This window comes from Bos grunniens, chromosome 26 (genome assembly GCF_055505025.1).
Source record: "Bos grunniens cultivar Pamir isolate PY7600 chromosome 26, Bosgru_T2T1.0, whole genome shotgun sequence".
Lineage (NCBI taxonomy): Eukaryota > Metazoa > Chordata > Mammalia > Artiodactyla > Bovidae > Bos > Bos grunniens.
The window spans coordinates 50,581,957-50,607,936 of NC_141190.1; the positions used below are offsets into that span (position 1 = coordinate 50,581,957).

At 53.3% G+C, this 25,980-nt stretch overlaps 1 protein-coding gene across 27 annotated transcripts in view; it reads left to right on the top strand.

Annotated features, from left to right (window-relative positions):
- Positions 1 to 25,980, top strand: part of JAKMIP3 (Janus kinase and microtubule interacting protein 3) — a 90,955-nt gene that overhangs the window by 6,893 nt on the left and 58,082 nt on the right. Inside the window, exon 1 of one of the 27 annotated variants that reach the window (XM_086378196.1) lies at positions 15,451 to 15,589. The exons of the other annotated variants lie outside the window; for them this stretch is intronic. The gene's annotated coding sequence lies outside the window, so the exon portion shown is untranslated. Of the gene's footprint in view, positions 1 to 15,450; positions 15,590 to 25,980 lie in introns of those variants that run through there. 27 annotated transcript variants of the gene reach the window in all.

Sequence of the window (25,980 nt, forward strand, 5' to 3'; positions counted from 1 at the left end):
CTAAGTCTCTGTCCCACCCTCACTGGCTCCTGTGCTGTTTCTTAGTGGGGAGTGGTGGTGGTTTGGAGATAAGGGCAGCAGATTGAAGCTGCATCTGGGCCCCTTGTGGGGCCAGACTGTGATGCTTCGAGGCACTGGGCTAGGTGTTGGGGAGCCAGCAGCCTCTGCAGAGCTCTCTCAGCAGGCTCACTCTGGGGGTGCCCACCCTGAGGCATAGCCACCTCATGGGTAGCAGGTGAGGGAACCTGCACTCTCATCCCCTGCCCAAAGCAGACCCCTCACAACCTAGGCAGTGGGAGCAGGCGGCTAGTGGGGGTGCAGCCGCTCCAGACACTGCCAGGGGCAGGAATGACCCCCATCCCCGCTCAGCTTTGTCCTTGTTCCTGACCACGTGGCCCCAGGGAGGTAAGAAGGCTGTCCTAAACCAGAACGTGTTCATGCACTTTGTTCGGGCAATGTGAAGAGAAGTTGCTCAGTCCTGTCCAACTCTTCGCGATCCTATGGACTATAGTCTACCAGGCTCCTCTGCCCATAGAATTTTCCAGACAAGAATACTGGAGTGGGTTGCCATTTCCTTCTCCAGGGGATTTTCTGAACCTGGGGATCAAACCCGGGTCTCCCGCACTGCGAGGCAGGTTCTTTACCGCTGAGCCACCAGGGAAGTCTGGCAGCAGCATTAACTTACCAAGGCTGCAGTGAGCCAGAGCCTCGTCCCAGGTCATACTAGGACCCGGAATGCTTACTTCGCCTCAGTTTCTCCCTCTGGCAGCTTTGATGTTTTGTTGTCTGGCATTTCGCTTTCATCTGTCTGCTTTGCAGCAGCCCTGGAGATCATTGTTAGCTTTACAGCTCCTCGGGTAGTCAGTACTTTGCTGCCTTTCTGTTCTCCTGGCCTCTCGAAGCTCCACAGGGACCAGACATCCTGAGGCTAATCCTTTCCTTTCCTTTCTTCAGTGTTGGCATCCACTCTCAATTTCTCTCTTTTTTTTTTTTTTTTGGTCTGAACATTTTTTTCTTTCAAGAATGAGTGTGAAAGGGCTTCCCTGGCAGTCCAGTGTTTAAGACTGTGATTCCAATGCACGAGGCCCGGGCTTGGTCCCTGGTTGGGGAACTGACACCCACATGCTGTGCAGCACAGCCAAAACAATTACCAAAAAAAAAGGAAGAATGAGGATGAAGTATATTTTTATTGGGGATAGAATTCTTGTTTGGCAGGTGTTTTTTTTTTTTTAAAGCACATTTACTCCTTTATTCCATTGTTTTATGGCTTCTGCTCTTCTGATGAGAAGTTGGTCAATTGTCTAACTATCCTTCCTTTGAACAGAAGCTTTTTTCCTCTGGCAGATTTTATTATTTTCTCTTTGCTTCTTTTTTCCTCAAGTTTCATCATGATGAGTCTAGATTTTGACATACATTGACTCTTTGGATTGTTGTCTTTCATCAATTTCAGAGACTTCCCAGTCACATCTGCACAGATCTTGCGTCTGAGATTTTCCCCTCCTTTTCCTCCTGAGACACCTTCTCCTCCTGCCTCTGCCCCTCTCGCCTGTCTTGCATCCTGCCTTCCCTGTGCTCATTTCTGGGTCATCTTCCATCGCCCATTCACTCCTGTGCCATCAGGTGTTCGTTGGGCTTAAAGTCCAGCTTTATACTTGTTTATTGAGAGTGCTCTCTGTTTTATTCAGGTTTCGGACCTCATGTCTCATTGTTTTATACTCCATGCAGTTGTTTTCAAGGTTCTAACTTATTTCTTTAAAAAAAGCAAAAAATAGAACCGTGGACTTCCCTGACAGTCCAGTGGTTAGGACTCAGTGCTCTCACTGCCATGGGCTGAGTTCAGTCCCTGGTCAGGGAACCGAGATCCTGCATGATGGGGCCAAAAAAAAAAAAAAAGGAACGAGACTTTAGTGGGGGGGCGGGGTGTCTGGGGACTCTGCTCTGCTCAGTTGTGCTGTGAACCCAAAGCTGCTCCAAAAATTGAAATCTGTTTAAAACACGGAAAAAGCCGGTACTCTGTAATCAGAGTTGTTAATTCTGGGTCTGAAGGTGGTGCGGGTCTCTTGCTCACCTGCCCCTGGCTTCCCTGGCGTCGCAAGCTGCGCGTTCGTCACTGTCCCTGAGGCCTCAGGCCAGCAAGCCCTTCTCAGAGGGACTGCTTGCCCACTTGGATGCCCTTGCCCGCTGGTCACACGTCGTGCAAGGCCTCTGCTGTCCAGGGCCCTCAGGGCTGGGTGTCCTGCTGCAGCTGCTGCTTTGTCCACGGCAGACCCTCTGAGCCCCGTGGTCTGGGGTGGGGGGCAATGGGGGTAAGCATGGTTCTCGAGTGGCCCCCCGATGGTTGCCCCCGATGGTTGCCCCCGACGGTTAGCCCTTTGGCCCTCTCTTAGCCCTGGGAAGGTATCCAGGGAGACCCCACCGCCCGGGCCTGGAGCAGGTCCATTCTCCTTCTCCTCCCAGAAGCTGTTGGCTGTAGGTGAAAGCTGCCTTAGTCTTTCCATAATGGCTTGTCTCTCTGTCCAGACGGGCCCTGGAATTTGGCCTCTCAGGATCTTTGTTGACTCTAGATGGGAAGTGAGTAAATTCTCACCTAACCAGCCCACCATTACCTGGAAAAGGTTCGGACACCGTATTTTGCCCCTGTGGAGTGTTGCAGAGTTTGGAGATGATGGTTTCTGTCCAGGCTGGAGCCATGAACAGAAAGCTGGCTGTGGAGTGGGGCTCAAGCTTGAGGTCACGCTGTCAAGGCTTCAAGGCCACACTTGAAACGATGTTGGGTGGACCAGGAGCCCGCACCCTTGGAAGGGGGTGTGGTGTGTGTGCCCTGAAACAGCTGCTCACCCCAGAGCCAGTGCTGCGTCAGCCATGGCTTGGAGAAACCAGCAGGGCTTCTGGGGAGAGTCCAGCTAATGTGAGGAGCGTGCCCGGGAGGGGCTGTCCCCAAGAGCTTCAGAAAGGGGGGTGACTGTGTGAGAGCCATCAGGGAGCTTTCCCACGTGGACAAGCTCAGCGAGCAGCTTCTGGGTTAATGTTCCTGTTGCCTCCCATCCCACAGGCGCAGACCAACCAGGAGGCCCGGCCAGAGCTTAGGGCACTGGCAGACACAGGGTGGGAGAGCAGTTGGGCTGACTGGGCGGGCAGGCGGGGTGTGGACGAGTCCAGACAAAGCCACTGCGGGGCCGACGTGCAAAGCCAGATGTGAGTCAGGGACCTGCAGCGCTGACTGCAGCATCTGCTCGGGTGGGGTCAGCTCGCCCCTGGGCGTGGTCGGGGAGTGAAGCTGGGAAGAGGTGGGAGAACTCAGCACCACAGACAGCACCCTCTCCCTGGCTCCAAACCAGGCCCTCCAGAGCCCTGCACCCCCACCTTCGCTGAGGACGCAGGCAAGCCCTCCGCCTGGGTTGCAGGGCGTCGGCTGCTTTGGGCCACCTTGAGGCAGACTCCTTGGGACTGCGGCCGTCTGCTTTGCCTGTTCTTCCTCCTGGAGCCAGAGCGGCAGGCGGGAAGAGCAGACTCTTCCCTGGGAGGTAGCCGCACGTCCTTGCTCCACCGGGAGTGCTGTGCCAGTGAGCACGTCCCCAGGACGCTGTGGGGAGGAAACGGCCGCTCGCACATGTGGGTGACTCGTCTTGAGAAGTGCTGCTTAGAGCAGTTGGCTTGAGAAATGGCTTGAATCAATTAAAATCCAACATCTTTTTTTTTTTTCCTGGCAACATTTGGGAGGAGATTAAAGCAAAGCTTTGCCAAGAAGCCCGCAGGCCGAGATGAAGTCAGATTTGGAAGGAGACGGAAGGACGTGCCGGCGCACCTGCTGCCAGCAAGCTGGCGCACCACTGGCGGGTCCCAGCCCTGCGAACCGGCCGCCTGAGTTTTAATTAATGCCTGCTCCGGCTTCACTGTCTCTCTCTCTTTTTTAAAAAAAATTCCATCTGCACTTGGGACCCTGGTCAGCAGGGGGAAATGAGCTGCTTCCTGGTTCTCTGCCCACCAGGTCTGCCCACACTCTCGTTCCATGTAGTAAGGGAGAGGAGGGCCTTTTAAAAAAACCTTGAAGGAACAGAGGGACTGTTTTCTAAAAGCAACAGATAAAGTCAGAAATTAAAGTCTGGGGCTCCCCAGAAGGCTGAGTGGTAAAGAATCTGCCTGCCAATGCAGGAGACACAGGTTCGATCTCTGGTCCGTGAAGATCCCGCATGCCATGGGGCAGCTAAGCCCATGCGCCACGACTGTTGAGCTTTGGCTCTGAAGCCCAGGAACTGTGACTACTGAGCCCGTGAGCTGAAGCCACTGAAGCCTGAGCTCCCGAGGCCCGTGCTCCACAAGAGCAGCCCGCGCACCCCGGCTGGAGGGAACCCCGCTCACCTCAGCTGGAGGGAACCCCGCTCACCCCGACTGGAGGGAACCCCGCTCACCCCAATTAGAGGATAACCCCGCTCACCCCGACTGGAGGTAACCCCGCTCACCCCGACTGGAGGTAACCCCGCTCACCCCGATTAAAGGGTAACCCCGCTCACCCCGACTGGAGGTAACCCTCAGTCACCCCAACTAGAGGGTAACCCCCAGTCACCCCAACTAGAGAAACGCCTGCACAGCAAGGAAGACGCAGCATGGTCTAATTAAATAAATCAATACAATTCTATATATCTATTAAAACAAAAGAGATGAGAGTCTGCTGGTGGGTCTTCACCAGGAGCCACTCCTGACCTGCCCAATTCCTCTGCCACACGTCTCCCGGAGGACCGACCTCATGGCCGACACCCACGGCTGGACTAGAGCCCACTCTCGGATCCCCGGGCTGATCCCTGTTGCTCGCCGGCGCAAGAGCGGATGTTCCAGGTCGAAACCAGCTGACTCCAGGGGTTTTGCTGCGAGGCAGTTCCTGTAGGTGAAGACGCTCCGAATTGGGGGGAGTCCTTCCACACGGCGTGTGTCCCCCCTGGGCCGCGGCCCCTGAGCCGGGACCCCCAGACCGTGTGCAGCCAGGAGCTAGTGGGGGGCACCCAGGAGGGCACCATGGTTTCATGGAGCTTCCGCCCCAGAGGAGACACCGGTTGAACCTGGCAGGTGTGGAGGGGCGCTGCTGGAGGGGCCACAGGCAGGAGCACCGCCCAGTGACCTATTTCCACACCTCCTTCGGGACACGACCTCCACTGGACTTCGCATGAAACTGGATGCATCTGAACTGTGGTGTTGGAGAAGACTCGAGAGTCCCTTGGACTGCAAGGAGATCCAAGCAGTCCATTCTAAAGGAAATCAGTCCTGAGTGTTCATTGGAAGGACTGATGCTAAAGCTGAAACTCCAATACTTTGGCCACCTCATGCAAAGAGTTGACTCATTGGAAAAGACTCTGATGCTGGGAGGGATTGGGGGCAGGAGGAGAAGGGGACGACAGAGGATGAGATGGCTGGATGGCATGACTGACTCGATGGACGTGAGTCTGAGTGAACTCCGGGAGTTGGTGATGGACAGGGAGGCCTGGCGTGCTGCGATTCATGGGGTCACAAAGAGTCGGACACGACTGAGTGACTGAACTGAACTGTGGGTCTTCAGCAAAGCTGCCCACAGACGGAAGGTTTTTCCAGACTGAGGTGGGGGTGGGTGAGGAGACAGGTGATGGCAGGATGGACAGAGGCCCTTCCGTGCCCAAGGACCTCTCCGCAGGTATGACCGGGTAGTTCAGTGGGATAAACATGCATCTTAGCATTGAGACGGTTGGTACAGTTTTCTGCGGTGTTCTTTGGCATCTATGGAGAGGGGACAGCAAGGAGATCCAGCCAGTCCATCCTAAAGGCAATCAGTCCTGACTATTCATGGGAAGGACTGATGCTGAAGCTGAGACTCCAATATTTTGGCCACCTGATGCAAAGAACGGACTCATTTGAAAAGACCCTGATGTTAGGAAAGATTGAAGGTAGGAGGAGAAGGGGACGACAGAGGATGAGATGGTTGGATGGCATCAGCAACTCAATGGACATGAGTTTGAGTAACTCCGGGAGTTGGTGATGGACAGGGAAGCCTGGTGTGCTGCGGTTCATGGGGTCGTGAAGAGTCAGACACGACTGAGCGACTGAACTGCACTGAGGGGTGCCTCGCGCGTCAGTCTGTCCTGTATTTTCTTGGCACTAGGTTTCAGTCTATGACCATTTTCTCAGGGTCTGGATGTGGGGTTCATGATTTGGGATGTAGTCTGTGGAGCAGGAACCCCTTTCCTGCCAGCGGGGTTTGGGGGTGCCTGGGGAACAGCCGTCCTGGGGCACCGGCATGGCTGCGGGGGTCCCCCTCCCCTGCCCTGTGCGTGCGGAGTCCAGGGGACTTGGCAGCGTTTGCTGGGGTTGCTGTCCCCCCAGCGCTCGTGTGTTCTCCCTGCCCGCTTCCCCGTGTGGCCGGCTGTGGGCCGGGGGGCTGGGCACCCACGGCGGGAACAAGGGCAGCTGTGTCCTGTGTTTTTAACCCCATGACAGGGGCGTCTGTCCAGTCCCAGCCTGGGACAACGTCCACCTCACTGGCCCAGAGTGAATGCGCCTATTCTTCGCCGTGGCTTCAGATGAAATGAGCCAATTAGTGCTCAGCACAGTGGGCTGTGTCCTCGGCAGACAGGCGCAGGGAGGGGGCGCCAGGGACGCCCCAGCAGGAGGACCACGCTCCAGCCGCTCCCAGGCCAGGTAGGGGCTCGGCCAGCTATGTGCTAAAGCCCTGCGTGTAAGCCGCACCCACCCTTCCCTGGGGAACTGACCACAGGGCCTCGGGGCTACCTGATAGGAAGTGTGGGCTTCGGACCCTCGTGAGAGCAGCAGGCAGGGGGCGTGGCCTGCCCAGCTGCAGACCAGGGGTGACTCCAGGTGCAGGGCAGCCCCCGGGTGAGGGACCTGCTCGGCAGCTGTGGGTGGAAACGGAAAAGGGGGGCCGAGGAATTAGCTTCTTTCTCTCTTTTTATTATTATTTTTACATATAACCGTGTTTTATTTCCAAATTATAAGATTACGAGAGCAAGTTGGTTTTGTTTTTAATTGGAGGGTAATTGCTTTATGATGTTGCGTTAGTTTCTGTAGAGAGGTGTGAGTCAGCTGCACGTGTACACATGTCTCCTCCCCGCTGAGCCTCCCTCCCTCCCGCCTGCTCTCTCTCTTTTTTTAACTTGGCTGCGTGGCACATGGGATCTTCGCTCCCCAACCAGGGATTGAACGTGCGGTCCCTGCATTGGGAGCAGGAGTCTGAACCACTGGACCCACAGGGGCTCGTTTCTGACGCTGTGGCTGATAGGGACTCTGGAACTAGTTGAGGTGCATGGCTGTGTTACCTGCACGGGGGCACAGGTGTGCCGGGGCCCCAGGTGTGTGGTGTGTGCGGCCTCGGGAGGGTGGAGGGCGCGAGGCTGATTCCCTCTGTTTCCCCGAGGGAGTGCCCCAAACACGCCCAGGAGGTGAAGCTCGGAGACACAGGACCCACCAGGTGGAGCCACGGAGGTGCTTCCGAGACCCCGTGGCACGCAGTGGGCGCGGGCTGCCCTGTGGATGCGAGTGTGGGAAGGGGAACAGGATCGCATGAGAAGCTGTGGGGCGGGATGCGGGCTGCTGGGAGGTTGCAGTTGGTCCTGACGGGAGGACCACTCGGAAGCAGGGCTCTGGCCTGGATTCCGCCATGACCAACTGCCCGGCCAGCTCAGGGGCCCCCTCTGTGGCTCTGTATTCACAGGCCGGTGTCCTCGGTCTCGGGGTGCTCTTCCCCCCTGGCTCTTGGGGTGGGAATGGCTCAGGTCCACACTCCTGAGTGACTGCTCTCTCCTGCCTGATCCTGAGGACTCGTTCAGCCGCCAATGAAAAGGCCTTGGCTTCTGTCTTGCACAGGATTCAGCAGCAGTGCCCTGGCTAGAACACAGAACACACTTCGGTTTTGCTGACCCTCCCTGTGGGCGGGAGGAGAGCCCTTCCTCCCCAAGAGCTTTCTTCTGGAAGCATCTGGTGCCGTCAGGCCCAGGGGACACAGAAATCAGTTTCCAGGAGCAGGCCGGGTGGTGGCCTGGGTGACGCGTCCGTGCGGGCTCACCCTGGGCCCGCGGGAGGGGGTGTCCCATCTCCAGCCTGAGCTGAGACGACTGAGTCTCTCTGCTTCTAGGGAGGGAGGTTTACTGAGGATGAAAGTGTGAATGGTCCCTCGTGCTCACCAGGATGGACTCTGAAAACTCCAGCATTCACGTATTCCTAAAGACAGCATTGTACGTGGCAACACGCGGACGATCAAGCCGTCCTGGGAAGGAGGGCCAGAGGCTCTGGCCTCTGTGTCTGTCCCTCCCCAGCCTGGAGGGCAGCCCTGCAGACCATCTGACCTCGGGGATGGCACTGGAGCTGTCAGGCTTCAGAGAGCTGCAAGAGCAGCCTCAGGATGTACGTGGTGGCCGCCAGCAGAGGCAGGTGGGCTCTTGGAGCTGCGGCTCAGAGCAGGGGCCAGGCTAGGGCCCCCAGGCTCTACCCCTGCCCACCCACCCGCCCCTCCTGCCAGGCTCACCCACAGGGCTCAGCTCCAGGAGAAATCTGACCCCACCCCAGAGCCAGAGGGAAGCGGACATTTTCAAAGCTTTGTGTATTGGGGCAGGGCTGCTGCTTGAGATAAATGGAGCTGCTGGCAAGGCAGCCAGTGAGGGAAACTCTCCTTCTTCCACGCCCTTGAACGTGGGATGGAAGCAACTGGAATTCTCCCGGCTCATTTTACAGGGGAGGGTGAAGAGAAAGAAAGGGAGGGAGAGAGCAGTCAGTCTCAGTCGACCTGGGAGCCAGGAGAGGAAATTTCACTTGCCCCCTCTGCCCCTCCCCCCACCCTGCTGGGAGCCCAGGACTGCAGCTGCTGCTGGTGGGGAGAGGGGCTGCTTTCCCGGGGCAGGGAGCTGCATCTTCATGGGAAAGCAGAGAGCAGGCAAAATGTAGCTGGATGGACTGGGCCTCGCACAACACTCAGACCCTTCCTGAGCGTGGACTGAAGGGCCCAGTGGCCCCGTGAGGTGACCCGGACCTTGCGAGTCTTCTCCCTCCTGTGGGGAAACATCTCAGGAGACCCTGAGGAGCCCAGTCCGTGCCTCGCCCTAGTTTGAGGCTTGGAATGATGTGACCCCAGCTCCCGGTCAGGAGGAATGGGAAGATGGGTCCTGGCAGGTGACCCTGGAGTGGGTGGGCAGAAGTGGACACAGGCGGGCTCTGGGAGATCAGGGAGAAAGCAGTGTGATTGTTCTGACAGACCCAGTAGAAGGGTTTGATAAAGGGCAGCACCCCGCTGCAAATTTAAAAACCCGTCCACTTAGCAAATTTTGGAGTACAGATGCCCTGTTTCACCTGATAAAGGGAACCTTCCAAAATCCTGCAGCGAATGTGGTTTGCGATGACAGACCAGGCATTGCTCCTCAAGAAAGAATGTGAGACAAAGATGCTAATGTCGTTACTTCTCCTCGACAGTGTGTGGCAGTTCCCCCCAGCACAAGAACACAGGAGAAGTCGCTTGAAAGTACGAAGATTAGAAAGGAAGAGACAGAACTGCCCTCCCGTGGAAACTAAAGGAATTTCAGTGAGTTGCTGGCACAAGGTGGATATAAAGAAATCCACAGTGTTCCTATCCACACCTCCTCACTGGTGATGCACGGCAGGGATGGTAACACACGCAAATGCCTCTCGTGAGGGCAGCAGACATTTCCAACGCTTGGCATGAAGAGTAAGTGTGTCAAAAGTTGTGCAAAACCTTTCAGAGAAAATGACACCACAAAGACATTTTTAAAAGTTTTAAGTAAGTGGAGAACTGTACTATGTCATGTAAAAGAAGAGTCAGTGTCAAGGAGGTGTGAATTCTCTCTCGGTTAATCCATAAGTTCAATGTAATTTCAACCAAAGTCCAACCAGGTTTTCGTTGCTCTGGACAAATTAACAAAGAGAAATTAATGGCCAAGAGAGGCCAAATTTGAAGAACAACAAGGCAGCGGAGAAGGGCTTCAGGGCAGAGATTAACCAAGAGGTCAGCACAAGGGAACAGGCCGCCGAGAGTCTGCGGACACGAGAGGCCAGAGTGGACCAGGCCGACCCGTCAGAGCAGCAGTGGACGGCATGCCCAGCGGGCTTCCCCGTGAGAAGCAAGTTGGTGAGATGTTCAGAAGGAAGCCTGGGAGGACGTCTTCATGCGTTAGGAAAGCGTTTCTTCAGCAAGAAGCAAGAACATCCTGGGAAAAAAGAGATGCATTGGTTACATTGTGCCATCAACAAAGGATACTGACCAGAGTGTGTAATGGGCTCCCTCCAAGCAATGAAGGGTGACCGACGCGGGGGCGACAAAGCGTGGAAGAAGGGTCAGATGACCACGATGCACCGACCTGGCCCGCGATCGGCTCGTCAAAGACAAGCTCATGTGTGTATCGGGGAAACGCAAGGCAGGGCAACGGCAAGCTCTCCTGCCAGCCCCGCAGAGCAGCCGTCGGCTCAGTGAGGCCCCGGGGGATGGTCATCTTACGTGGTCTGGGTGCTGCTCCAAGAGCGGTTCACACCCTCTCGGCCGTGAGTCAGGGGGCCTCCGGTCCCCCGGTCACCCCCTCCCACCCCTGCTAGAAGACGTCTGAGCAGGTGGGCCTCAGACGTGCACGAGGGTGTCCACAAGTAGCACTTTCTGGAAGAACAGACTTTATTCTGCATTGAGGGGTGGGGTGGGGATGAGTATGTGATGTGCTTTATTCCTACATGGCAGGTTCAGTGAAAACAAATGAAGACCCACAAGCCCCAGTGTGTATAAGCCTGGAGGAAGTAACACTGATTGAAAGAAAGAAAATTGCAAAAGGATGCGAGCCATGTGATACCATTTCTGTTTTTCAAAACACGTGCCACAGTGATGGTGACGACGGATGCACACTCGTGTCGGGGGAGGGGGCGGGACCTCGGAGCAGGTGGCTGGGGGGCAGCGCTGCAGCAGGCACAGTGGGCTCGGGGGGCGGGTCACTGGCAGACGAGCTGGCTCTGAACGTGCCGGGCAGTGGGACAGAGGTGCTGGCAGGAGCAGGGGCATCCGGAGCTCAGACGGGCACAGCAGGGCCCGGATTGGGAAGAATCTGAAGCAGCCCAGCGCTCCCGCGGAGCAGGCAGCACAGGCCTGGGGAGGAAATGTGGAAGCCGGGCGGGCGGCCAGCGGTCAGGCTCGTGGGCTTCGGGTTTGCTGGGTGCTGTGTGGCCACTCGGAGGAGCTGGACGCTGCACCCTGCGGCCGCTCAGCCCCTGTCTGTCCTGAATGCTCAGCCATGGTTTCCGGGATCTCCAAGAGCCTGGGTTGAAGCCACCAACCAAAGTTCAGCTCCTCAAGGAAGGACAGTTATTTTCTTATTCATGTATTCCTTTACTTTCCAAACTCACTATAATTAGCACATTTTACTTTCAGGATTAGAAAAACAGGTGCTATTTAAATAAAGTTCTCTTGACGTTTCATAAATTCATTGGTCCTCAGTAACGCTTTGCTCACCCCTCAGTCAGTGTGGGGTCTTCGGAGAGGACCTTGTTCCCGCACCCCGAGTTCGGGAGGAGAACTGTGGGCAGAGGGCGAATTTGCTGCATGACATAAAGCACGCGTATAGGTGTGTTTGAAAATGAAAGTCAATATTTTCTGAATCCAAAAATAAACGTATATTCACTGTTAAAAGTTACATACAATTCGGGAAGATGCAAGCCAAAAAGTGAGCTCCCCTGAGATCAGATCCCCTGAGATCCCACCCTAGAGAGACATTTCATGCTTTGGTGTGTGCACTTTCAGACTTTTTATTTTTCTGTGACTTCAACACACACAAATATATATATATGCACACATTTCCCCCATGTTTTTATTGTGTTAAAATGCATATAATATTAATTTTACCATCTTAACCACTTCATTTATTTTCTGGCCACACCACGTGGCTTGTAGGATCTTAGTTTCCAGACCAGGGATCAGGCCCCAGCAGTGAAAGCACCACGTCCTAACCGCTGGGCTGCCAGGGAAGTGCGCAGCTCAGTGGTGGTAAACACGCCCACGTGGCTGTGCAAGTCACCACCCTACCTGCGTGACCCTTTGCATCTCTCAAAACGAAAGCCACTCCCGCTACACAGTGGCTCCTCCCCCGCCTCCTCCCAGCCCCTGGAGCCCCATGGACTTGCTCTCTGAGCCTGACTGCTTTTAGGGACCTTGTATGAGTGAGATTCTGCGATATGTCCTGTTGGGTTTGGACGGTCTCACTTAGCATCATGTGCTCGGTGTTCATCCAGCTGTGGCACACGGTGGAATAACATTCAGTTGTGTGTACACATCACCCTTTGCTAATGCATTCATCCGTCTGGGGGCATTTCCACCTTTTCGCTCTTGTGAATTTTGCTGCTCTGAACACAGAGACACAATATCTCAAGACCCCGCATTCAGTTCATTTGGGTGTATACCTAGAAGTGGAATTGCTGGATCACATGGTAATTCTATTTCTTTGAGGAACCATCATACTGTGTTCCGGCTGCTGAGTCGTTTTACATTTCTGCCATGAGTGCTCAGGGGTTCGTTTCCCCACATCCTTGCCAGCACTCGTTTATTGCTTTATTTTTTTTTTTTTAGTACTATCCATCCTTATGGATGTGGGGTGATATCTTGGGTTTCGCTGATAGCTCAGTTGGTAAAGAATCTGCCTGCAAAGCAGGATAACCCAGTTCGACTCCTGGGTCAGGAAGATCCGCTGGAGAAAGGATAGGCTACCCACTCCAGTATTTTTGGCCTTCCCTTGTGCCTCAGCTGGTAAATAATCCACCTGCATCGGGAGACCGGGGTTCGATCCCTGGGTTGGGAAGATCCCCTGCAGAAATAAAGGCTACTCAGTCCAGTATTCTGACCTGGAGAATTCCCTGGACTGTGTTAGCCCAAGGGGTCACAAAGAGTCAGACACGACTGAGCGGCTTTCCCTTTCCCTGACAAGCAGTGACGCTGAGCATCCTTTCACAGGCTTATTGGCTGTCTGTCCACCTTTAGAGAAATGCAAGCCCTTTCCCATTCTTTCTTAATTTTTTTATTTTTAATTTTTTCATCTTTTAAATTATTAAAGTATAATAACACATTTACAGGAGACTTCAAAAATACAGAACAAAGTTACATATAGTTCTACTGTATATTACAATTTTTTAAGTAGATAAACTATGATTTTCAGTCAGAGTTTCAATATCAAACTCTCAAAAATTAATAGAATAAATAGAAAAGTAGAGGGATATAATAGAGCTGACAAGCACTATGAACCAGTTCAACACAATTAAGACTTATACAATTTTCACACAACAGCAGGGTACAAATTCTATTCAAGTTCCCATAGACTATAAACCTTTGTCCATTTTTCAATCTGGCTATTTTTTTGTTGTTGAGTTTTAGGAGTTCTCCATGTAGTCTAGACACTAATCTTTCATCAGATACATGAATTGCAAATATGGTCTTCCATTCTGGGGTTTCCTTTTTACTCTGTGGATAGTGTCATTTGATACACAAAATTCTAAAAAATGTTCACGAGGGTCCAATTTGTCTACTTTTCCTTCTGTTACCTGATAGCCGAGAAATCACTTTTAGGTCCAACGTTGTGAAGCTTTGTGTCCTGTATTTTCTTCTAAAGGTTGTATTGTTTCAGATCTTACGTTTAGGTCCTTCCTTTGTTTTGAGTTGATCTTTGCATATGGTGTGAGGTGAGGTCCAGCTTCAGCCTCTCCCACGGACACTCGGTTTTCCCGGCACCGCTGGTTGAAAAGCCTGTCCTCTCTCTCGTGGATGGTGCTGGTACCCTTGTCAAAAGTGGTTTGAACATGTGTGCGAGCTCTCTGTCCTGTTTCTGGGCTCTCTCTTCTATTCCGTTGCTGTATGTGTCTCTCTTTAATGCACGTGCCTATTTTTAAAAGTAGAAGCGTGATCATACTGTACACACTTTTCTCAGCCGGCTTTTAACACACTTAGCAGCGTGTTGTTTCAGTGCAGAGCCTCAGGCCGTGCTGTGTGGCGCCGCCGCATCGTGGCCCGTGTCCATCCGTGATTCATGTAAATCACCTGTCATTGGACTTTCAGGAAGATCCGCTGGAGAAGGAAATGGCACCCACTCCAGTATTCTTGCCTAGAGAATTCCATGGACAGAGGAGGCTGGCAGGCTACAGTCCACAGGGTCACAAAGAGTCAGATACAACTCAGCGACTGGGCACAGACGTTCAGGAGGCTTCCGTTGAGGAGGTTTCTCCAGTGTGTTATGGGCAACGTTGTCATAATCATCCCTAATTGGGTTCTATTTAAAGTGCCTGGCGCTGGCTAAGTGCTGTGAAAGTATTTGTTAAATAAAATCTGTACAAGCACCATTATCATTTCCTCGGGATGCATTCTTCGAAGTCCCATTTCCCAGTTAAAGCACGTGTGGTCTGCCTCCCACCTGGATGGACGCCGCCCTGAGCTGGGCCTGAGCAGACCCCACAGAGCGGGCGATCCTGTGTCTGGACCCCGTGTGCCCCTCAGCAGGGCGTGGGGTCTGCATCTTGGCCCCCAGGGCCGCCCTCCTCTCTCCACGCCCACCTTGGATCATGGCCCCAGCACTTGCCAGCGGGGTGACCTGGGCAAATCACCTGAGTTCTTGGTGCCTTGGTTTGCCACCTGGACTCCAGCGTGGCCACAGCGTCTGTCCTGCAGGGCAGCATGTGAGGCCCCCGGCAGCCCAGTCCTGTCTCCTTGATCAGTCAGAGCAGCTGGACTCCGAGTGCCCTGAAGCTCGGACAGCCCTGAGGCCCTGCCTGTTCTAGAGCACCAGCTTGCTTCTGTTGGATTCGTGACGGAAGGCGGCCAGGCTGAGAGAGGGCAAGCCCGCGGGCTCGTCCGTCTCACGGGTGGACCTGGCTGCATTGAACTCATCTGTGTTTTCATTTTTCAGAGCTTAACGGATCCTAATCCCTCCTATCACCTCACCATGAGCACCCTCAAGCTGGAAGTTCATTCATATAGCGTTGTTATTGTTTGGTTGCTAAGTTGTGTCCAACTCTCGTGACCCCACGGACTGTAGTCTTCCAGGCTCCTCTGTCTGGGATTTCCCCGGCAAGAATACTGGAGTGGGTGCCATTTCCTTCTCCATTCATATTACTGACCTTACAGCTGCATGGAATCTAGGAGGGGTTCTCTAAAGGTAAGGGGGCGGGCGCTGTCCTGGAGCGCTGGACGCGGAGGGGAGCACTGTGGCAGGAGCGGTCCAGTATCACCGTCTGCTCCCGGGAGGATGTGGCCAGACCTGCCGAGTCTAGGGTTCCGGCTGCGTGAACACAGAGAAGCCGCCGGCCGGGCAGGCCAGGCAGCGCTTGCCCACCGCCTCCTCCCCGCGGCCTCTGAATGGAGCGGCCGTTTGCCGGTAGCATCTCCGAGCTGCTCCGGAGAGCTCGCGATCCTGCTTGGAAACGATAGGAGCTGGTCCCTCCCCCTGGATGTAGTCAGCATGGTAAATTCCATCTGAAAAGAGGAGCCGCGCTTTGCTGAGTCACAGAACCCGGGGAGCTGATTGCACAGGCGGCAGAGAGCGTCCCGGGGTCAGAGGAAGGCGGAGGAGAGGCCGCGGACCGGAGGGGCTCGGGTGTAAGTGCTTCGCTTTGAGCGCTGCGGGGGCTTTGCCGTGTTCAGGTGGGGCTGAGGGCTTTCTGCACGGGTTTCCCGTGTGAGCTGGCTCCTGTGTTCAGCGTGCACACGGATGTAGCTGGAAAGTTCACGGGGGGCAGGGGCCAGATAGTCGTCTTACGTGTGCAAAGGGCATCACAGAGGACGAGGGCCCCACCCGCCCTCTGCTCCTGCGGCATCTGGGGGAGGGCTGGGCCTGGGGAGCCGGCTGGCGAATCCCTGCTGGGAGCCAGAGCCGGTCTCCGGGCAGCCATGGGGGTGGGGGTGGGTGGGGGGCTGTGCGTCTCCGTGCTGGGTGTGGCGAGCACCCGGCTCCCTCCTCCTGGGGGTGGGGTGGTCTGAGGGGGGCTCCTGGGCCAGGTTTTTTTTTTTTTTAATAACAGGCATGTTTATGGCTCCCTCCTTGCCATCTGTCTGCCCTGTGGAGGGATGGGGTCTTCTCTTTAAAACTTAATCAAGAACCACAGTCCATCCATCGACATCCTTTCTCCTGCAAGGGACTCCACGTGTTTGGGGGCGACAGCAGCTTATTGCCTGATTTCCAGCACTTTTCCTTGAAAGAAGCGGGTGTTGCTGAGCGTGCCTCGGTCTCCCCATGTCAGCAGTTGAGTGGAGCTGGTCGGGCTCAGTGGAAAGACCGTCACAGGCCAAACAGAAATGATTCTGACACGTGTTGGATTGTGAGTGGGCTCGCTGTGAAGCTGTGTACGTGGACAGCAGCTGCAAACAGTGCTGCCTTTGACTCTGCCGTTGGTGCAAAGCCCAGGTCCCAGCTGCAGTTTTGAGGATGCTCACGGTGGCTCTGGGCCTTTGCCCGGCTGTTCTCAGTGCTCCCCGAGTTCCAGTGGGGAGTAGCAGCACAGCAGAGAGTAAAGCTGGCCACAGTGAGACTTCAGTTCATCTTGACGGCACCACTGACCCGGGGTCAGCCTCTGAGCTGCCCTGGGGTTTCAGAAAGTCGGTAACATCTGCCTGGTAGAGGTCAAGGGCCACGTGGGCCGGCGCAGGCGTGTCCGAGCCATCCATCCTCGGCTCTGGGAGTACTTGAGGGCTCGCTTATGAAATCCAAATGCCGCACACATCAGACTGGGTCCTGTTCCCAGGCAGACAGTGCTGGGCAGACCCACCACGTGGAGACCTTGCCTGACAACGTGGGACCACCGGCCGTGGCCCTGTGGCCGGGGAGCTGGTTGGGGGCAGGAGGGAGGGGATAGGATGAGCTCTGCATCAGCCCCAGACCAGGGACCCGTGCCCTGAGACAAGCAGAGAGCCCACACGTGCCCTCACCGCTGGTCGGGCTGTGGGCCTCCATCCGGGGCAGTCCCACCCCTTGTGGATCTTCACTGCTCTTTAGAGTTCCCAGGTGATGCCGGTGGTAAAGGAGCCGCCTGCCAATGCAGGAGACGTTAGAGACTCGGGTTCAGTTCCTGGGTCCAGAAGATCCCCTGGAGGAGGACATGGCAACCCGCTCCAGTATTCCTGCCTGGAGAATCCCATGGACAGAGGAGCCTGGTGGGCTACAGTCCCTGGGGTCTCGAGGAGTCAGACACGACTGAGTGACTGAGCACACAGCACTGTTCATTAGTTTCCAGACGATCAAGCCGGACATAGAGTAGGTGGCGGTGTTAATTCTCCACTCAGACCCCGAAGCGGCCCTCTCCAGTAAGGGACTGAAAAGCCCAGACTCAGGTCACAGCGACGGGATGCCGCTGTTTAGAGGACGTCACCCTGTCTTCCTCCCTGAGCCTGGCGGGCGCGGTTCATGGCTCAGAGGCACTGGCTGCGGTCCCCAGCCCATGACGAGCTGTGCTCCAGAGCCGGGGCCCAGGGCTGCCCTGCACTGCCCTCCCAAGGCCTGGGGTGCTGGGCTGGCACTTGCTGTCCCTTTGACACCTCAGGAGGAGGCCACCTCTGGTGACACAGCTAACAGGTGGGGAGAGGGCCGTGGGGACCCCACCAGGGGCAGCGAGCAGGGGGTCGAGGACGGGGTCGAAGGCAGCCTGGCCTCAGAGTGGAGCCAGGCCCACGCCTGGGGAGGGAAGGCATTCCATGCTGAGGACTCTGTCCCAGGCGGCCTGGAGGCTGGGACTCGGCTGGAAGGTCCTGAAGGCTCGAGGCCAAGAGACCCTGTGGGTCCCGGGGACCCTGTGCTCCGTGGCTGACGGCTCTGACATTGGAGCTGCGCCCCTGCTCCCTACTGGGTGAATGTGGCCCCCAGGTCATGTGTCTCTGCCCTCTGCCAGGACTCTGCCGGCAGGTGCTGGGCTGGCCCAGTGTGGCTTTGGCTTCGAAGAGCTGCCTGGGTCTTCCTGCGTGTTGAGAGCTCTGTGAGAGCCCAGCGGTGGTGGGGCTGAGGGGATGTGGCCCGGGAGGCGTCTGGGCAGCAGCCCCGGAAGACTCTCCTGCAGTCGCCCCCACCGTCCACTGCTGGAGGTTGCCCGAGCTCCCACGCCCTCTTGGGTTACAGGGCGGCTGGGAACAGGAAGGACCTCAGAACCCATCGTGTCCACCCTGAGGTCCCCCAGACTGACCTTTCTGTGGCTCCTACGTCTTTTGGAGATGGACCGTGTGCAGGAAGGGTTGCGCTATTCCTAAAGCACCAAGGGGCGTTTGTCAGGGTCTCGCACGTTTAGTCTGAGGTTCGTCTGAGGGCAGGCCCAGCGTGGCAGCTGATACACGCATCTCAGAGTTTTATTAAATAGCAGCCTTGACTGTGTCCTTCTCTGGTCTCAGGGTGGGACAGAGGCAAAACCCAAGGCTGGAAGGACCTTCCGAGGCGTTTAGCAGATGTGGGGCTGGGGAGCGGGGGTGGAGTCTGGGGGCTCCGCCGAGCCTATTTCTGCCGCTTCTCCACATGGCAAGTGCTCCCTGAGACCCTCACATGCGGGCCCAGCGGGACTCAGGGTGGGGCGGTCCCCGCCCGTCTGACCCAGCTGCAGAGCCCAGAGCGGCTGAGCCCTTGTGCACGCCCGCCGGCACCTGCGGGAGGCCCCGGCTCCATCGCCCGCCGCTCCATGGGGGTGGGCGTGCAGTGCTGGCCCTCACCTGCAAGCCCCTGAGGAGGGGAGGCCCACGTCTTCTCACGTACTTATTTGCCATCTGTTCACTTGCTTAGGTGAAAGTGAAAGTCCAGAAAGTGAAAGTGAAAGTTGCTCAGTTGTGTCTGACTCTTTGTGACCCCATGGACAATACAGTCCATGGAATTCTCCAGGCCAGAATACTGGAGTGGGTAGCCTTTCCCATCTCCAGGGGATCTTTCCAACCCAGGGATTGAACCCAGGTGTCCTACATTGTAGGCGGATTCTTTACCAGCTGAGCCACAAGGGAAGCCCAAGAATACTGGAGTGGGTAGCCTATCCCTTCTCCAGGGGATCTTCCTGACCCAGGAATCCAGCCTGGGTCTCCTGCATTGAAGGTGGATTCTTCACCAACGGAGCTATCAGGGAAGCACTTTGGTGACAGGTGTTTAAAATATTTTGCTAGTTTTTAAATTGGATTACTTGTCTTCTTATTAATGAATTTTGAGACGTAAAAAACACATATATTCTGGAAACAAGACCTTTATCAGATGAAAAAAACACATATATTCTGGAAACAAGACCTTTATCAGATGAAAAAAACACATATATTCTGGAAACAAGACCTTTATCAGATGTGTGTTTTGTAAATATATTCTTCCAGCCTTGGCTTGTCTTCGTTTTCTTAACCGTACCTTTCAAAGACAAATTTTACATTTTTATGAAGTCTAATTTTTCAACATTTTCTTATATGATATTTGTGCTTTTTTTTTTGCTAAGAATGTTTTTTTCTAATCCAAGATCCTGGAAATTTTTATCTATTTTCATCTGGAAATTCTATAGTTTTAGTTTCACGTTAGTTCCATGATTTATTTCTACTAGATTTCCAAACATGAACTGAGTGAGCTGTGGGGTGGTTTTTCTTTTTTTTCTTTTCCTTTTTTGTTTGTTTTGGCGTGTAGATGCATAACTGTTACAGCACCGATGCATAACTGTTACAACACCATTTGTTCAAAAGACTGTCTTTTCTCCACTGAATTTTCTTGTACCTTTTGTCAAACATTAATTGGCCAGATACTACATGGGGCTCTTTTTTGGTTCTGCTTCACTGATCCGTGCATCTTTGCATCATGCATTACTCATACATTACATCATTTCATATTATATGTGTACATATATATGTATATGGGGCCTCCCAGGCGGCTCTAGGGGTAAAGAACCTGCCTGCCAGTGCAGCAGACACAGGAGACTCAGGTTCGATCCCTGGGTCAGGAAGGTGCCCTGGAGGAGGGCATGGCGACCCACTCCAGTGTTCTTGCCTGGAGAATCCCGTGGATAGAGGAGCCTTTCGGGCTACAGCACAAAAGGTTGCAAAGGACACAAACAGCACACAACATATCCACATATATGACATCATATATTATACACGTATTACCGTAGCTTTATTGTAACCTAGAAGTCCTGGTGATAATTTCCAACTCCAAATTTGTTATTTTCCAAAATTACCTGTTAGATTTTCCCGAACTGCAAATGTAGATCGTTTGCCTTTTCCATATCTGTTTTAGAAACAGCGTTTCAGTGTTTACAAAACAAAGTCCATTGGAAGTTTGAGGTTGCGTTTGACGTCTATTTCAATTTGGGGGAAATTAACATCATAACAATATTAAGTTTTGTGATCCACAAACAGAGTGTAGCTCTCCATTTAGATCTTTAACTTTCTCTCATGACTGTCTTGGGGCTTTAAGTGTGCAAATATTGTAACTATTTCGTCTGATTCCTAAGTTTTCTGTCTGGTAGTTGCAACGATGCAGCACCTCTGAATCTAGTTCTGATTGCCGTGTTTGTTGACAATGGATTTTTTCCTTGCTTTTTTCTGAGTCTCATAATTTCTCGTTGAACGTCAGGCGCTGTCTGTGGAAGAGCAGTGGAGACTGAGGGAACGTATACGCCAAAAACGGGCACCTGTCTCCGTGGGTTAGCGCGTGGGTTTGAGGGACCCCGGCAGCAGGGAAGTGGGTCAGGGCGAGTCACCCCCAGCCACGCTGGCCTCGAGCTGCCGTGCAGCGTGGCGCCCGGGGCCAGGAGGGGTAGTTACTGTGTGCTCCTGCTCCGCCCTTGGTGTCTGGCGCTGTGCCTACTGGCATCTTGAAAGAGTCTCTCTCTGAAGCGGGGCTCCTTGCCCAGCCCTGGATCGCTGCTGCTTGTACCTGTGCAGGCTCATTTGGGGGAGGGGGTCTCATTCTTCTGGTCCAGGCTTAGGAGTTGAGGCCTGTGTGCCTGGGGGTTCTTCTCAGTCTTCCCACCCTTTCCCCATCCCCCAGCTCTGCTTGCGTCCCTGCAGGATCCCGACCCCCAGGGCCTCCGTCTCCCTCCCCAGGGCCCTCCACTCCTACCCCAGGGCAGGAGGAAGCAGGGGTTTCCTCCCACCCTGTCCCCGCAACCGTGAGGACTAGAGGGCTTGCTGGTCTTCTCCCAGTGCCTGTGAGAAGGGGCTGGAGGTGGGGCATCCGTCCTGCCCTCCATCTGCCTCGCATCTGGGTCCAGTGACTCCAGGCTGGTGTGCAGGCCCTGATCCAGCCCACAGAGACAAGCTGCAGTTGGAGCTGAGTTCTTCCCCTGAGCTCTGCCCACGGTGAGCCAGCTCAGGCCCCCTGGTCCCCTGGGACTGGCTTGTCACCCTTGGGTTCTCTCGGGACCCAACTATGCCTGGGCCCAGAGAAACATATGATTTGGCAGATTATGTGGCCCTTTGTCATTTTTCAAGACAGGAGGGACATTTTCTCATGACTTTCCACATCTTAAGCGGAGGCAATTTTCTCCTATGTTTTAAAAACCACTCTTCGTTCCTTTTTTGGCCAGTTATGTCTTTTGATAGTTACCTGTTTATCTTGTGAGATCTTAGTGTTACTGTTGAGTTTCACAATCTCCTAATATAGTAAAGACACTAGCTTTGTTGTTGAATTTATTGCAAATGATGTTTCCACTTGTTTTTAGCTTCTTAACTGCATCTCACTGGTGATAAAGCGAGGTGAGGATTTTGTGTGGTGGAATCTATTGATCTTGCCTCCTGTGGGTTCCTTTTATCTCCTTTAAGCCTAAAAAATCCTCTGTCTGGAGACTTCAGAAATGCTCCTTTCTGCATCTCCCCAATAGTTTTAGTGATTTGGTTTTTTGCCTTTAATTCTCTTAATCCATTTAGAATTTCATGTCAGAAAGGCAGTGTTCCACAGGTTTATTTCTCCTTCACGACTGGCCAGTTAATCACCCCGGTGCTTGTGAGTGGTCCTCTCCCCTTGCTGGTGACTATGATGCTTTCTATCCTTAGATGTAACACGGGGCCTCTTTCTGAGCTGTGCGATGTTTTTCACCCGTCTGGCCATTCATGAGGCTGGGTGTTTCTTGCTTAGTAAAACTGTGTAATTTAGACTAAAGAGACTGTTTTCCCATTAGAGAAGCATTTGCCTCATCCCTCCCAGGCCCATTTCAAGCTGGTCCGGGGCAGATCAGTCAGAACCGTCAGCACGCGGTGGCGGGATCCGTCCCTCGCTCCGGGATCCGTGTGACCTCTGCGGGGCCTCGGTGGAGGCGGGCGCAGAACGTGGCCAGGCCTCTGCCCTGGGGCCTGAGCCAAGTGTCGTCCGGCAGGTCCTCCCAGAACCTCTTCTTCCTTGCAGCCCCTGCTCCCCTCTAGGGCCCAGGCCCTCCCCTCCTGGGCAGCCTGTCCTGGGCTTTCGGAAACTCTGGGCGCCCTTCCTGGGACCGTCCAGGATCAGCACCCAGGGCAGGGTCAGGACAGGAGGCCCCCAGCAGGCCCGGGTGCCGTGATTCCCCCCCTGATGCCCACAGGCCCGCTGGTTTGGTTGTGCATCAGGGGGGACGGTGGTCTTCGAGCAGTGACCACTGCACCAACTGTGCACACTTAGAAGGCTTTCTGGGGTGGGGGGCTGCCCACAGCCCCCTCCTTACCTCCTGGCCCCCTGCAAAGCAAGGCAGGCCCCACCTTCCGCAAGTGGAGAGTTCTGGGGCACCAAACCCAGAGAGGAGAGGAAGTTTAACTAAAGCACTCAGATTGCCAGCCCCCTTCAGCTTATTCAGAGATGTATTTCTCATACAATTTTACTTCTTAATAATTTATCAGAGTTTGTAATATATTTGTACTATTTGAGCCAGTATAGAGCAATAATAATTGCAATGATAACTCAACCTGGAAGACATTTTTTTAACCTCAGCGCTGAAGGTCACAGTAAAAACTGTAAATTTCCATTTATATGCATTTTCTTGTCCTGTAAAGATGTGATAGGATGATCAGTGGAAGCCTTCAATCAAAAAAAAAGTATCCTAATGGGGGTGATATATAACCTTATTCTGTGTGGTTGGTAGAATTTCAAAGGGAAGAGGAATAATGTGAAGATTTTACTAAAGAAGAGGTTGTTGGCGTATTTTTGAAACAAATGGCAGTGGGTCTCCGATCACTGTTCTAGTTTAGACGACGTCTGGTGCGACGTTTAAAGTTTAGAACCTCTCGTTTGGGATGGACAATTCTGCTGTTAATACCACACACTGAATTTTTTTTGTCTCAGACATGGTATTTTAACCTCTATATTATTGATGTGGGTCTTTGGAATTTATTCTCTGTCTCTTCTTGACAGGCTGCTGTTTCCCCTGCGCTGTGGGAATTGTGGCTTTATGAGCTCTGGCTGTGCTGATATTCTGGTCTGCTAACCCCCACGTGTGCCTCGTGCCTGCATTTCTTTCTGCTCGGTGTTCCTTTCCTCTCATTAGGGCGCCCATTTCCCTACTTCTTTGCAGGTCTGGAAACATTTGATTGAATGCCAGGCATTGTGATTTTATATTGTTGGGCTGGATTCTTTGTATTCCTTTAAATGTATTTGAGCACCCTTCTGGGCACCGTTCAAGAACACCGTTCTTGAGCTTTTCCTTTGAGCTTCCCGAGTCAGAAACACGGAGTGACTTTCAGGCTCGGCCTGTTTGGCTCAGTCCTGACGTCGCCCTCTGGGGTCTCTCCTGCTGCCTCCGATCACAAGTCCCCGAGGGGACCCCACCAGCCCACGTGGTGCCGCCTGCCCTGGGCGGGGGTAGGTCTGGAGCCGGCTTTCCTCGGGGGACACGCCCCCTCCAGACCCCGGTTTCCTCATCTGAACAACCAGGGCTTTGGCTGGTGATCCTGAGAGTCTCTCTTGGAAATCTGGTTGTTAGACGTCTCCATTTTTAAACGCTGACCGGCCAGGTGACGGGTTTGGCAGAAGCAAAGCTGTGCATAAACTCACTTCTGTTCTTTTCAAAACTCTGGCGCTGACACCTGAGGAGGCTCAGTGGTTCACTTTGCAAAGGCGAAGCTGCTGCAGCCCGTGTCTCAGGAGGGGCGTCCTCCCAGGACTGAGTCAGAGAGGCTCACACAGCACGCGTCTCCCAGAGCCGCTCACTCGAGGGCAGTGCTGGGGACCCTTTGCTCAAACAGGTGGGTGGTGTCTGCCACCATTCATTTATTCATTTAAATTTGGCCACTCGGTACACGGTTTGCAGGATCTTAGTCCTCCAACCAGGGACCGAACCTGGGCCCTTAGCAGTGAAACCAGAGTCCCAGCCACTGGACCTGCAGGGAATTCCCTACAATCATTTAGTATAATGTCTGTCTTCGATCCTGAGACTTGAGCCAGCAAGTTTTAAATCACGCTTATGATTTAAATTCTAACTGAAATAGTAGTAAATACAAGTCTAAGATTTTTTTTTCTTTGATCATAAAGTTGTGGCCTTCTGCCTCCAGAAGACAGAGCAGACATACTTTTCCCTGTTCCTCCTGTTAGTACAATAAAATCTCTGGACACTGGTCTAAAACAAATGTAAAGAGACTGAAAGGTGGAGTGAAGAAGGTAGGGCATCTACCGACCTCAAGACCCAGGAAGACACAGCGGTGAGCTCCCTGGGTTTTCTCCTGGGGTTGCAGTTGAAGAGGCCAGCGAGTCAGATGGATGGACGGGCACAGACAGAAGCGGCCCCAAGGAGAGCCGGCCCCCTCTGGCCGGAGGGTCAGCAGCAGACAGCTCGCTGGGGGCACACAGATGGCAGACAAGCACAGGGCAGTGGCCGCCGGCGGTGGGGAGGGAAATGCAGATTAAAGCCACAGCGAGGCATAAATCGCACCAATGTTTCCCTAGGTCAGTCTCCCAAGGCAGTGGAAATAAAAACAAAAATAAACAAGTGGAAACTTAGCAAACTTACAAGCTTTTGCACTACAAACGAAACCATAAACAGAGGAAATATTGGCAAACAAGGCAGCCAACAAGAGCTTAATTTCCAAAATATCAAACAGCTCATAGAGCTCAACAAAACAGCAAAAAATAAGCAACCCAACCAAACTATGGGCAGAAGACTTAAATAGACATTTCTCCTAAGACATACAGATGGCCAATAGGCACATGAAAAGATGCTCAGTGTCACTAATTATTAGAGAAATGCAAGTCAAAACTACAATGAGGTATCACCTCACACTGATCAGAATGGCCATCATCAAAAAGTCTACAAACAGTAAACGCTAGAGGGTGTGGAGATAAGGCAGCCCTCCTACACTGTCGGGGGGATGTAAGTTAGTGCAGCCACAATGGACAACGGTGTGGAGATTCATCAGAAAACTAAAAATAGAATTACCATATGATCCAACAATCCCACTCCTGGGCTACATCTGGACAAAACTATAATTCAAAGATACACGCACCCCAGTGTTCATAGCAGGACTATTCACAGTAGTCAAGACGTGGACTCTGCCTCAGTGTCCATCAGCAGATGAATAGATAAAGAAGATGTGGTGCATATATACACTGGAACATTATTCAACCACAAAACAGCAGGAAATCATGCCATTTGCAGCAAACAGATGGGCTGAGAGATTATCATCGTAAATGAAGTAAGCTAGAAAACGACAAAAAGCAATGTGATATCTCTTATACGTGGAATATAGAATATGGCACGAACGAACGTATCTAAGGAACAGAAGCAGACTCATAAACAGAGAGAAAAGGAGAGGAGGGACAGACGGGGAGTTTGGGATTAGCAAACGCAAACTATTCCATGTAGAATCGATAATAACGAGGTCCTACCACAGAGCACAGGGAATTACACTCAATACCCTGTGATAAACCATGATGCGAAAGAATATGAAAAAGAAATCGTCTATGTATTTTAAAATATATATAAAAAACTGAGTCACTTTGCTTACAGCAGAAATTAACACAACATTGTAAATCAACTATACTTCAGTTTAAAAAGTAGGTTAGAAGGAATAAAACCACAACGAGATACCACTTATCAGAATGGCTA